At 54.7% G+C, this 10,192-nt stretch overlaps 1 long non-coding RNA gene across 1 annotated transcript; it reads right to left on the reverse strand.

The window, feature by feature from the left end:
- Positions 1 to 5,385: 5,385 nt before the first annotated feature.
- LOC125614504 lies at positions 5,386 to 7,371 on the reverse strand. The gene is made up of 2 exons (XR_007345081.1): positions 7,020 to 7,371; positions 5,386 to 6,584 (listed from the first exon to the last, which is right to left on the reverse strand). It is a non-coding gene; the product is annotated as an uncharacterized LOC125614504 (long non-coding RNA).
- Between the last annotated feature and the right edge of the window lie 2,821 nt (positions 7,372 to 10,192).

Here is a 10,192-nt window from a genome sequence, read left to right on the forward strand (position 1 = left end):
TGGCTCAACATGTGTTCCTAGGTGATGGGGAGATGGCCACATCAAGGCGTTAAGTTTTGCTTTGCAAGAGCTGTATCTCAAGTCAGAGAGAGGGACCTGTGTGCCCCAAAGGGCAGAGAGACTCCCACCCTGGCTCTGCATAGCCAGAGACTGACCCCCTCCGTCCACTTCTGCCAGGACTAGTGCCAAGAGGTTGATGCCCCCAGCATCGCAGCTAGCCTGTCACCCCCCATGGCAGCATTCAAAGACCATGGTGCCCGATCCACCTTACAGATATCACATCTAATGCTTCTTTTGGTGGGGGGGGAGTTTGTCTTGTATTGAGGATGGCAGCCAGGGCCTTGCACATGCCAGGCAAGTGCTGTACGCTGAGATGCTCCCCAGTCCCCTCACTTTTTTTTGGTATCAGTGATTGAACCTGGGGTACTTAACCACTAAGCCACATCCCCAGCCCTTTTAATATATCCTAATTAGGGACAGGGCCTCGCTGAGTTGCTTAGGGCCTCCCTAAGTTGCCAAGGCTGGCTTTGAACTCATGATCCTCCTGCCTCCGCCTTCCCAGTAGCTGGGATTACAGGAAGGTACCACTGTACCTGCCAGGGGGCAGATCTTTATTCTAGAGAGTTCCTCCACTCTGGACCTTGCTGATGGCACCCTTGAGGTGCAGTTCAACTTTCTTAATACTTGATATTCTTTCTAAACTTACAATCAGGTCTGGCTTTCAATGTCTTCAGTGATCAGCCTGATTCAGGTTTAACATATTATTATTTTTAAATTTTTTAGTCGTAGATCTTTATTTTGTTTGTTTATTTTTATGTGGTGCCGGGGATCAAACCCAGTGCCTCATGTGTGCAAGGCAAGTGCTCTGCCACTGAGCCCCAGCCCCAGCCCGGGTTTAATTATTTTTAACAAGAATATGACTGGGTAGTCGGGCACAGTGGCACATCCTATAACGCCAGCAACTCTGGAGCCTGAGGCAGGAGGATTGCAAGTTCAAGGCCAGCCTGGGCAATTTAGCAAGCCGGCTTTCAAGACAAAAAAAGGGCTGGGGTTGTAGCTCAGGGGTGGAACATTTGCCTTGCACATAGGAGGCCCTGGGTTGCATAAAAATACATAAATAAATAAAGGTGTGTGTCCATCTACAACTAAAAATGTTTAAAAAAATAAAAAGAGACTGGGGAGATAGCTCAGTGGTAAAGCACCTGCCTTGCATGAATGAGGCCTTGAGTTCAATCTCCATCGCCACATAAAAAATAAACAACAACAATAAAAAATATTTAAAAAAAAACAAAATACATTAAAAAAGGGGGGGCTGGGGAGGTAGCTCATTGGTTGAGATTCCCTGGGTTCCATCCCCTGTACCCTGAAGAGAAAGAACAAGAAGGAGCAGCCTGGGGCCCAGTGCCCAGGCAGGGCTGGGAATGTGGCTCAGTGTTCGAGTTCCCCTGAGCTCAATCCTTGCCACCGCCCCACCTCAAAAAAAGTTAAAGAGGTGGTTCAAAGGCTACATTCAAAGCTCAAAGTGGACCTCTGCTACAGTACTGGGGACTGAACTAGGGTCTTGCACAGGCTAGGAAAGTGCACTACCACTGTTTTTCACCTGTTAGAGTCTGTAAACAAGTCAAAATAACACCTGGCATTTTGCCAGGGGAATGTTAGAGTTCGTAAACAAGTCTGGATGGTGCCTGGCAAAATGCCAGAGGGAGTGGTTTGAGAAGTAACAAAAGCAAACCATTAAGTGTGGAGATTCCTTATTGGTTGACTGATGTATCTAGTTTATGCTAATTAGATAAGCTGTGTGGAATGTATAAATACTGCTCCTGTCCTGCAATAAACGGCTCCTACTCCTGCTGTATCAACGTACACAAGTTATTCGTCACCCCCCGGTTATTTTGCTGCAGCCGGACTACGGCATTCACCCCCAGCCTTTTTGTTTGTTTTGAACCAGGGATTGAACCCAGAGTCATTTAGCCACTGAGTCATATCCCCAGCACCCCCTCCCCTCTATTTATTTATTTATTTTTGGTAGGGGGGGATTGAACTCAGGGGCACTCAACTACTGAACCTCATCTCCAGCCCTGATTTGTATTTTATTTAGAGACAGGGTCTCACTGAGTTGCTTAGCACCTTGCCATTGCTGAGCCTGGCTTTGAACTTGAGTTCCTTGGATCTCAATATCCTGAGCTGCTGGGATTGCAGGTGTGCACTACTGTACCAGCCTTAGGTTTTATTTTGAGACAGGGTCTTACTAAGTAAGTAGGGCCTTACTAAGTTGCTGAGATTGGTTTCAAATTTTCAATTCTTGCCAGGTGCAGTGGCTCAGGCCTGTAATCCCAATGGCTCGGGAGGCTGAGACAGGAGGATTGGGAGTTCAAAGCCAGCCTCAGTAATGGGGAGGCACTAAGCAACTCAGTGATACTCTGTCTCGAAATAAAATACAAAATAGGGCTGGTGTGGGAGGCACTGGTTGAGGTCCCCTGAGTTCAATTCCCAGTACCAAAAAAAAAAAAAAAAATCATTCTCTTGCCTCAGCCTCCTGAGTTGCTGGGATTACAGGCATGGTTCCCCGGCCCCTTTTATTTTTTAAATTAAAATAATTTATTAGAGCTTTATGGTTATACATAGTAGTTGGGTCCATCCCAATAAACTCATTCAGGCATGAAAATCAATTTTGTTCATGATTCCCCAGCTTTTCCCTCCCCTTTTTCCTCTCATCCTCCCCCCCCTCTCCCCTTTCCCAGCACTTTTTAAATTTTTTGAGACAAATTTTTTTTTTGAGGCTAAATTGCTCAGGCTGACCTTGAACTTGCCACCCTCGTGCATTGGCCTCCTGTCCTCCAGGTTTTCTTTGGATGGTTTGGGCATGGTTGGTCCCCCAAGGTTCATTGTTGGAGCCCCAGTGTGGAGGAGGTGGAGCCAGGGGCGTGGGAGGGAGGGCAAAGGTGAGCACAGGAGGCTGGCCCCTGGATAGCTGCTGTTGGGTCTTCTGTGTGTCTGCCTGCTTGTGTCTGCTTTAGTCTCTAACTAGCCAGTTTTGTGGTTAAGAAGCCTCAAGCTACTTGCAGCAGACTGAAGGGCACACCCAGAGAACCGACATGGCTCTTCCCAACCCTTCTTGAGATGTCCTGCAGGCTCAGATGGCCTCAGTCTTTCCAGTGTGGACAACTTTCTCTTAAAATTTTTTTTTCTGAAAATGCCCAAATTTGGGGCTGGGGATGTGGGGAGAGACTGGTCTGCCACTGAACTACACCCTCAGCTCTTTCTATTTTAATTGTGAGACAGAGTCTCACAAAGTTGCCCAGACTGGTCTAGAACTTGCGATCCTCCTGCCTCAGTCTCTCAAGTCTCTGGGCTGGGACTGTTTGAATTTGCATTTCTTTGGCTTTGGAGGCTTCTTCTTCTTCTTCTTTTTTTGTACTGGGAATTGAACTCAGGGGTGCTTAACCACTGTGCCACTTCCCCAGCCCTTTTTAATATATTTTATGTAGAGACAGGATCTCACCGAGTTGCAAGTGCCTTGCTAAGTTGATGAGGCTGGCTTTGAACTCGCAATCCTCCCATCTCAGCCCTCTTTTCCTTCTTTGGGGGCCACTGTGGAATGTCTTTGTCTATTTCCTATGGAAGTGCCCCCATCTGCTTTCCCTGTTGACTGGACCCTCTGGTATTTTGGGAATGGAAACCTGACACAATGGCCAGTTTGCTGCTGCAGCAGTGGCCCTGCTATGGGGTTGGAAGGTGACCCCACGCTCAGGTGGCATGTTGCAGTGGCTCCGACTACTTCTCTGGAGCTTCCCTGGGGCAAGGCAGGGTACAGCCAGAAAGGAAAAGGGCCCAAAGAGCCTGGAGCCTGGCTGAGGGAAGGACTGAGAGACAAGCCACCTGTGCCCTGGGCAAGGTGACACCTGCAGGAGAACCAGAGGGAGGTACCCGGAGAGGACAGCAGGACTGTGGTGACTGAAGGTATATATGGGGGTGGGAAGGCCCTGGAGAAGAGGACACTGGAGCAAAGATTAAGAGGGGATGGGTGAAAGCAAATTAAAGAGAATACAAACAGAAAGAGGGGAGGCAGACCTCAAGGTCAGGGACGCCTTAGTAAACCACGGAGGGGCACATTTTCAAGGGAAGATAGGGACTGGCTACAACAAGGGTCTGAGTTTCATAGGTTTGGCAGGGCCAGGTCACGGGAGGGATGCTGTTGGCAGCTGGTGGCTGGCTCATTTAGGGTGGGGCAGAAGGGCAGGTAGGGGAACTGTAGATAAGGGAAGTTCCCTGGGGCCTGTTCCCCTTTTCTCCCTGGGTATAGTTATTTTCCATACCCTCCAAGGGGGTCCTGAGTGTAGGGAGAAGATAAACCCGGAGTGGCAGTGCAAACATCCTGAGGTGAGCGCAGCTGGCTTACTCCTGGAGGCAGCACCGGGAGGCAGGCAGGTGGGCCTGGTTTCCCAGGTCTCTGTGGGTGCTGGGTGGGTGGATGGGTTGACATCTTTCAGCAGGGCAAGGCAGGCAGGTGAGCAGGATTCCCCACCTGAAGCCCAGGCACCTACAAGCTTACCTACAGCCCAGCTCTGGTCCATGGATCAGCACTCCACAACACTTGGGGTTCCTGACCTGCCTGTCCAGACCAGTGAGGTTATAATAAGGCCCCTTACGGCCCACAGCAACAGGGAGGGGAGGGAAGGACGGTGTAGTGGTGAGTGTGTGGTGGGGGTCTTCACTTTGCGCTGGTAGGAGGTAGTGGGCCTGCTGGTGCTGGGTCCCTGCTGTCTCTCGTGCGTGCTCCTGAAGTGCGGCCCCCTTTACTGCACTGGGGGGCAAAGTGCCCGCATTCAGCTGGGCTCCGTAAGACTCAGCCTCCATCTTCTCCCTTTGAGCAGAGTCGCGACAACAGCGGGTGGCCCTTCCCGGAGGCCCCACCCAGTCTCCAGGCCACAGTCCGGGCTCTGAGTCAACTCGACCTCCGGCCCTCCCCGGGGCGAGGCCGACTAGCGTCTGGGGCCGCAGGGACTGCGCGGCGGACTGGCGCTTTTGTCCTGCAATGAAGCCGCGCTCGCCGAAGGCCGCCGCCGCAGGTCGCGGGCTCCGAGACCGTGCCTTGTGGATTCTGCGCCTCGCTTTTGTACGGAGGCGGTCATTTTCACAGTAACGCCAGTTCCGCAGCAAATCAAAATGCTCCCTGCTCCGGGTGCGGGTCAGGGGTGGGGGGGACAGCAGGACCCCCCGGGGCAAGACGCCGCCCGGGTTTCGAACGCAGGCGCCGAGACACGCCTAGGAGGGGGTCGGGCAGACTCTGCAGACCACAGGGGGAGGGCGGACCGCGCAGGTCCCAGTGCGCACGCGCTCATCTTCCGCCGCGCTCCCATTGGGCATTCGCCCGCTGCCCCGTGATTGGCTCTGGCGGCCGCGCTCTCGGCCAATGGGTGCGCTGCTGTTGTCGTTGGGAGGATCTGACCGCGTGGAGAGCTGCGCTAGCCGATTGGGAGCGGCGTGGGTAGGGCGGTGAGGCCCTGGCTGCGATCCTGGCGGCCCCCGGCGGTGCACCCTTGCACCCAAGCGCGGTGTGCGAGTAGCGGAGCCCTGCTCGGTGGCCAGACCGCTCCGCCTCGCCGGGCTCACGGTGGTGCCTGGCCTCCTGCACTCCCTCTCAGCTTGCATCCTGCCAGTGCTTGTGGAAAAAGTGTCACCAAAAATCAGCAATGGCCATCGCTCAGATATTTGTCTAATTTGTAAATTATTTCAACGGATGTGTTGTTCGTAATGAAAATGTTAGTGCTTTATTATAACAGCTGTAAATCCGGAAAGCAAGTGTTGATGAGGATGTGGAAAAACTGAAACCCTCGTGCAACGCTGGTGCACGCCGTGAGAAACAGTTTGGCTGTTCACAAAGAGCTAAGCATAGAATGGCTGTGTGACACAGCAATTCCATTCCTGGGTACACACTCAAGGGACTCCGTTGGAGTCCTGGATACTGGTCTTTCCTATGTGCACTGCAGATATTCATAACAGGAAAAGGTGGAACTGACCCGCAAGTCTGCCCACCGAGGAATGGATATAAACAAATGTGGAGTATACACACAACGAAGTGGCCTTAACAAGGGAGGAAATGCCGACGCGCACTGCCACTTGATGACTTGGAAAGCCTTATGAAGGACACTACTGAACTGACATCTAGAATAGGAAAAGTCATAGAAAGTAGATTAGAGGTTGCAAGGGCTGGGGCGTGGGGGTGGGAAGTTCTTGGGTAAGGAGCACAGTTTCTGAGATGATGAAAAGTTGTGGCAATGGATAGTAATGGGGTGTACAACAAACACCGTGAATGTACTTAATGCCCTTGAATTGTACACGTAAAGGCACGCAAACTAGCTAACACACACACTGTACACACACACATGTACACACAATTTGAAAATGAATGATGTCATATACCCAGGACACGGAACTGTACATTTTAAACGGTTACAGGCTTTACAGCCGTCCCATTGGGAGCAGTGTGTGCTTCAAGTCTCTGCTCCAAGCAGGCTCTGGGTGTGGCAGGATTTCGTTCCCGGAAGGGGTGATCACTTCGGGGTGAGCCAGGGAGTTGCTTCCTTTCAAGAGAATGGGTAGCAGCTATTGGTTGTGAGTTCCACCGCTAAGACTGAGCTGTGGGCCAGGGCAGGATGCCTCCCTACGTGAGGAGGCGGGTCCATTGCAGAGGGAGGACAAGGCTGCCGAAGGCTTGGACTTCCTCAGGTCACAAAGCTCCAAGCGATGGGGATAAAACCAGGCCGAGCTCCTGGCCTGCTGCTCCCCAGCTCGCGGCCGGGTGCCCCCAGCTCCTACCATCACCTAACGTGACCCCCCCACCCCACCCCCCCAGCTTCTAACTTGTGCTGCTCGCATTTCGGCCAGCAGACCTTTCCTGGCCCCGCCTCTTCGGGACCCTAGTGAGGTCGCTCAGGAGACTTCTTGCTTCTCCCGCCCCCAGCACAGACGCTCGCTCCAGAGTTCCTAAGTAGCCCACGCCCCAATCAGGAACTCACTGCGTAGACGTCCCGTCCCGAGGCCTGTCCGCCTGCTCTTCACCAGCTCGCTATACCGAATGAGACCGCTGGAGGGCGCCCCCGCACTGCGCCTACCGGCCGGTCGGCTCCCGCGGGAGTAGGGCGCTGGAAGTTGATCTCCTGGTTCACGCCAGAATTGTAATCGAAGAGCCAGAGCGGGAGGCTACAGAGTCGAATTTAGACCCAAGCTGGACTCACTTGGTGCCCACGGGAAGTCCTAGACTGCACGAAAGCTCACCAAGTCACCAGATCGGGGAGAAAACAGAGAAACAGTGCCATAAACTAAGTATCAGTGCCGTAAACTAAGTTCATTTCTCCCAGCACTTCCTTGTGGACTGCTTTGGTGCCCACCCCTCTATGGGCAGCTGGAGTTATGTCCGACATGCATGAGTGAGTGAGTGCTTCAGGGTGCTTGCCCGGTGGCTCAGGCATCCTTTCTCCCCATTTGGCTCACCCCAACCCTGTGCACCTAAACACCTTACTCAAAGGCAGAGGTGTGCTTCTCACTGGTGACTTCCAAACAAGAACTTACAGCACCACTGCCCCTCTCCCCACCACTCCTGCCTCTCCGCACTCATCCCCCCTGCAGTATGTCGTCCTGCAGCAGCTGAACTTGGTAGCCAAGAAAGAGATCAGCACCCACATGGGTCTCCTGGCCACAAACAGGACACCTGCAGAGGCTGTTCAGCACCTCTCCCAGTGGCAGACAGTGGCACTTTCTAGTCCTAGTCCCCAGATATTTTTTGGACCCTCAGCCAGCCCCTGACCTCATGCTGGCCAATGCCCCTCTCAGTCTCCCAGCCTGGGGCTCCTGAGCTGCAGATGAAGGCCCCCTCTGGCCATTCTATCTGCCCCGGGAGCTTGCCGAGGAGAGTCCCAGGTGACCCAGTAATGGCTACTTGACATCAAGGGACAGACCTGGTCTCGCTGTCCAGGGTAACAGAGTAAGGATAGCTGTTTGGCTAAATGGTGGCCAGTGGTGGCCATGATGGGGAGCTTGGCCTGCTCCCCTGTCCCACCCTAGCAGCAAGCAGTGTGAAGAGATGCCCTTGGCCCTGGGTTTTGGGGAAAGGCATCTGAGGAGGTTACTTTGCTGCCTTTGCATTGAGTCTGGGCCTAGGAGCCACTTGAGTGGGAGGGATGCTGCAGCAGATGCCAGGCTCCCAGGCAGTGGCTGTCCCTGGTCAGTGGGGTCCCAGCAGCAGGCACCTACATCATTCTCAGCCTGTCTGAGGGGAAGCTTCTGCTCCAGGTGGGTGACCCTGGCCCTGGCTATCACTCCTGTGATCGGCCGCCTTTTTCCTCTGCCGCCTCCCTCCCAGCTTCCAGAGGCCTCCACGTGAGCCTTTGGAAGAAGCCTGGTGCCCTGAAAGGTTTAAGGAGGTAGGCAGCTGAGAGGCCTCGAACTGCTTGCCCCCTGGATGGAAGGGCACCAGTCCCCACCCAGTCTCCTCCTACACCAACCACCTCTGGTAATGTGCCCTCCCTTTTGTCATCACAGAGGGTCCCCTGCCCACAAACAGCAGGGGAAAGGGAGTATGTCTGAACCTCAGAGCAGAGCGGGGAGGACACCTCTCACAGACCCAGTCATGCTGCCCTGACTCTACCCCCCTCTTCCTTCCCACTCACCCAGCTCCTAGCCACCCTGATGGGGCCTGTTTAATTGATTCAATTTGTTCAGCAGTAAAAACACTCCACAGACGTCAGCCTCCCAGCACCCCATCCCCGGGGAGCTGCAGACACCTGCCAAGGCCCTAGGGCTGGGAGTCCTTCCAGGGGCCACTAGCCCATGCTGCTGAGGAGGCCCTGGTCCCCGTGCTGCTTGCTGGGAGCTGCAGTAGGTGGCCCAGTGCCCCAGAGCTGAGGATAACCCTGTGGCTGGGGGCATGCTCCACCCACAGGTATCCCGAATGCTGACTGCATTCAAACATCATTCTCATGGAACTGGGTGCTTTTACAGACTCCCAGGACTGGAAAGGTGACCTTGGAGCTGACCCTGATTTTGGCCAAGCTGCCATCTCAGGCCCTGAGCCATCATCAGGGCTCACTCTTCTCCACCAAAGCCCCCGGACTTGGAGGCTTTTCCAGGTAAATCAGTGTTGGCAGGGGGACTGAGGATTCCCAGTCCCTGATCTCCTTGGCTGCACACCCCCATGGGGAGATAGGGAGCCTATGTCCACAGCTGGCAGCACTGCCATCTACAGCTTCGCTGGGAAATGCTTCAGGCAGTTTCCAAGGGAAGGTGGTGGACTCTGAGGTCAGCAGATCCAGACCTGAACCCTTGACCCTCCAGCCCAGCCCAGAGCCCTTTCTCCCTGTGAGGGCCCCTGGCCCCTGGGGCCACCACTTTCCACCCCAGAGGGAGGCCACAGCCATTGATTGATGGAAAGGATGATTGCAGAGGGGATGATTTAGGGAGAGTTTGCACAGCTGGCCAGGGTGAAGCAGGGGTTCTGCCCCATTCCCAACCAGCCTATCTGGGAGAAGTAGCCTCCCCACTCCTGGTTAGAAGAAACGCTCACCCTGAAGACAGGCTCAGGTTGGAAAAACTTGGAAACCGCGTCTCTCCTGCTAGACAATCTCCTATGTGCCCTATCTCTGGAAAAACCCAGAGCCTTCTATCATTAAGGTTAGATTTTAGAAAGATCCGAAGCTCATGTGGTAGGGGCAGTTCTTCGCCACAATTCCCAGAAGACAGGGATAAAACCAGGGTAAGGAAACCAGGGACAGAGAATGCAAGGGCTTGTCCAAGGTCAGAGCCCGCGCCGCTCGCGTTTCAGGAAGCTGGTTCTCGCTTGCGAGTGCGGGCTAGCCGGGGTGCGGGAGACGCGCGCAGGCAGACCCCAGCCCGGAGGGCGTCGGCGCGGCGCGAGAACAAAGAAGCGCTCCGTCCCCGTCCCGCCCGGCCCGGCCGGGCCAGGGGTCCCGGGCCCAATCGACGCGGCCGCGGCAGCCAAAGCTTGATGATTGGCTGAGCGTCAGCCAATCATGCACCCAAGCCTGCGAGCCCGTGCGGCCCCACGTGGGGCGGTGCGCGCGGATACGGGTTGCGGCGCGCGTGGATCGGCCGCGCGCAGCGCGCTCGGAGGCTCGGGCCGACTCGCGCCGCCTCCAGCGCCCCGCTGCCTCGGGGCCCGCGGCGTGCTGCGGCG

This window comes from Marmota marmota, unplaced genomic scaffold, assembly GCF_001458135.2.
Source record: "Marmota marmota marmota unplaced genomic scaffold, marMar, whole genome shotgun sequence".
NCBI lineage: Eukaryota > Metazoa > Chordata > Mammalia > Rodentia > Sciuridae > Marmota > Marmota marmota.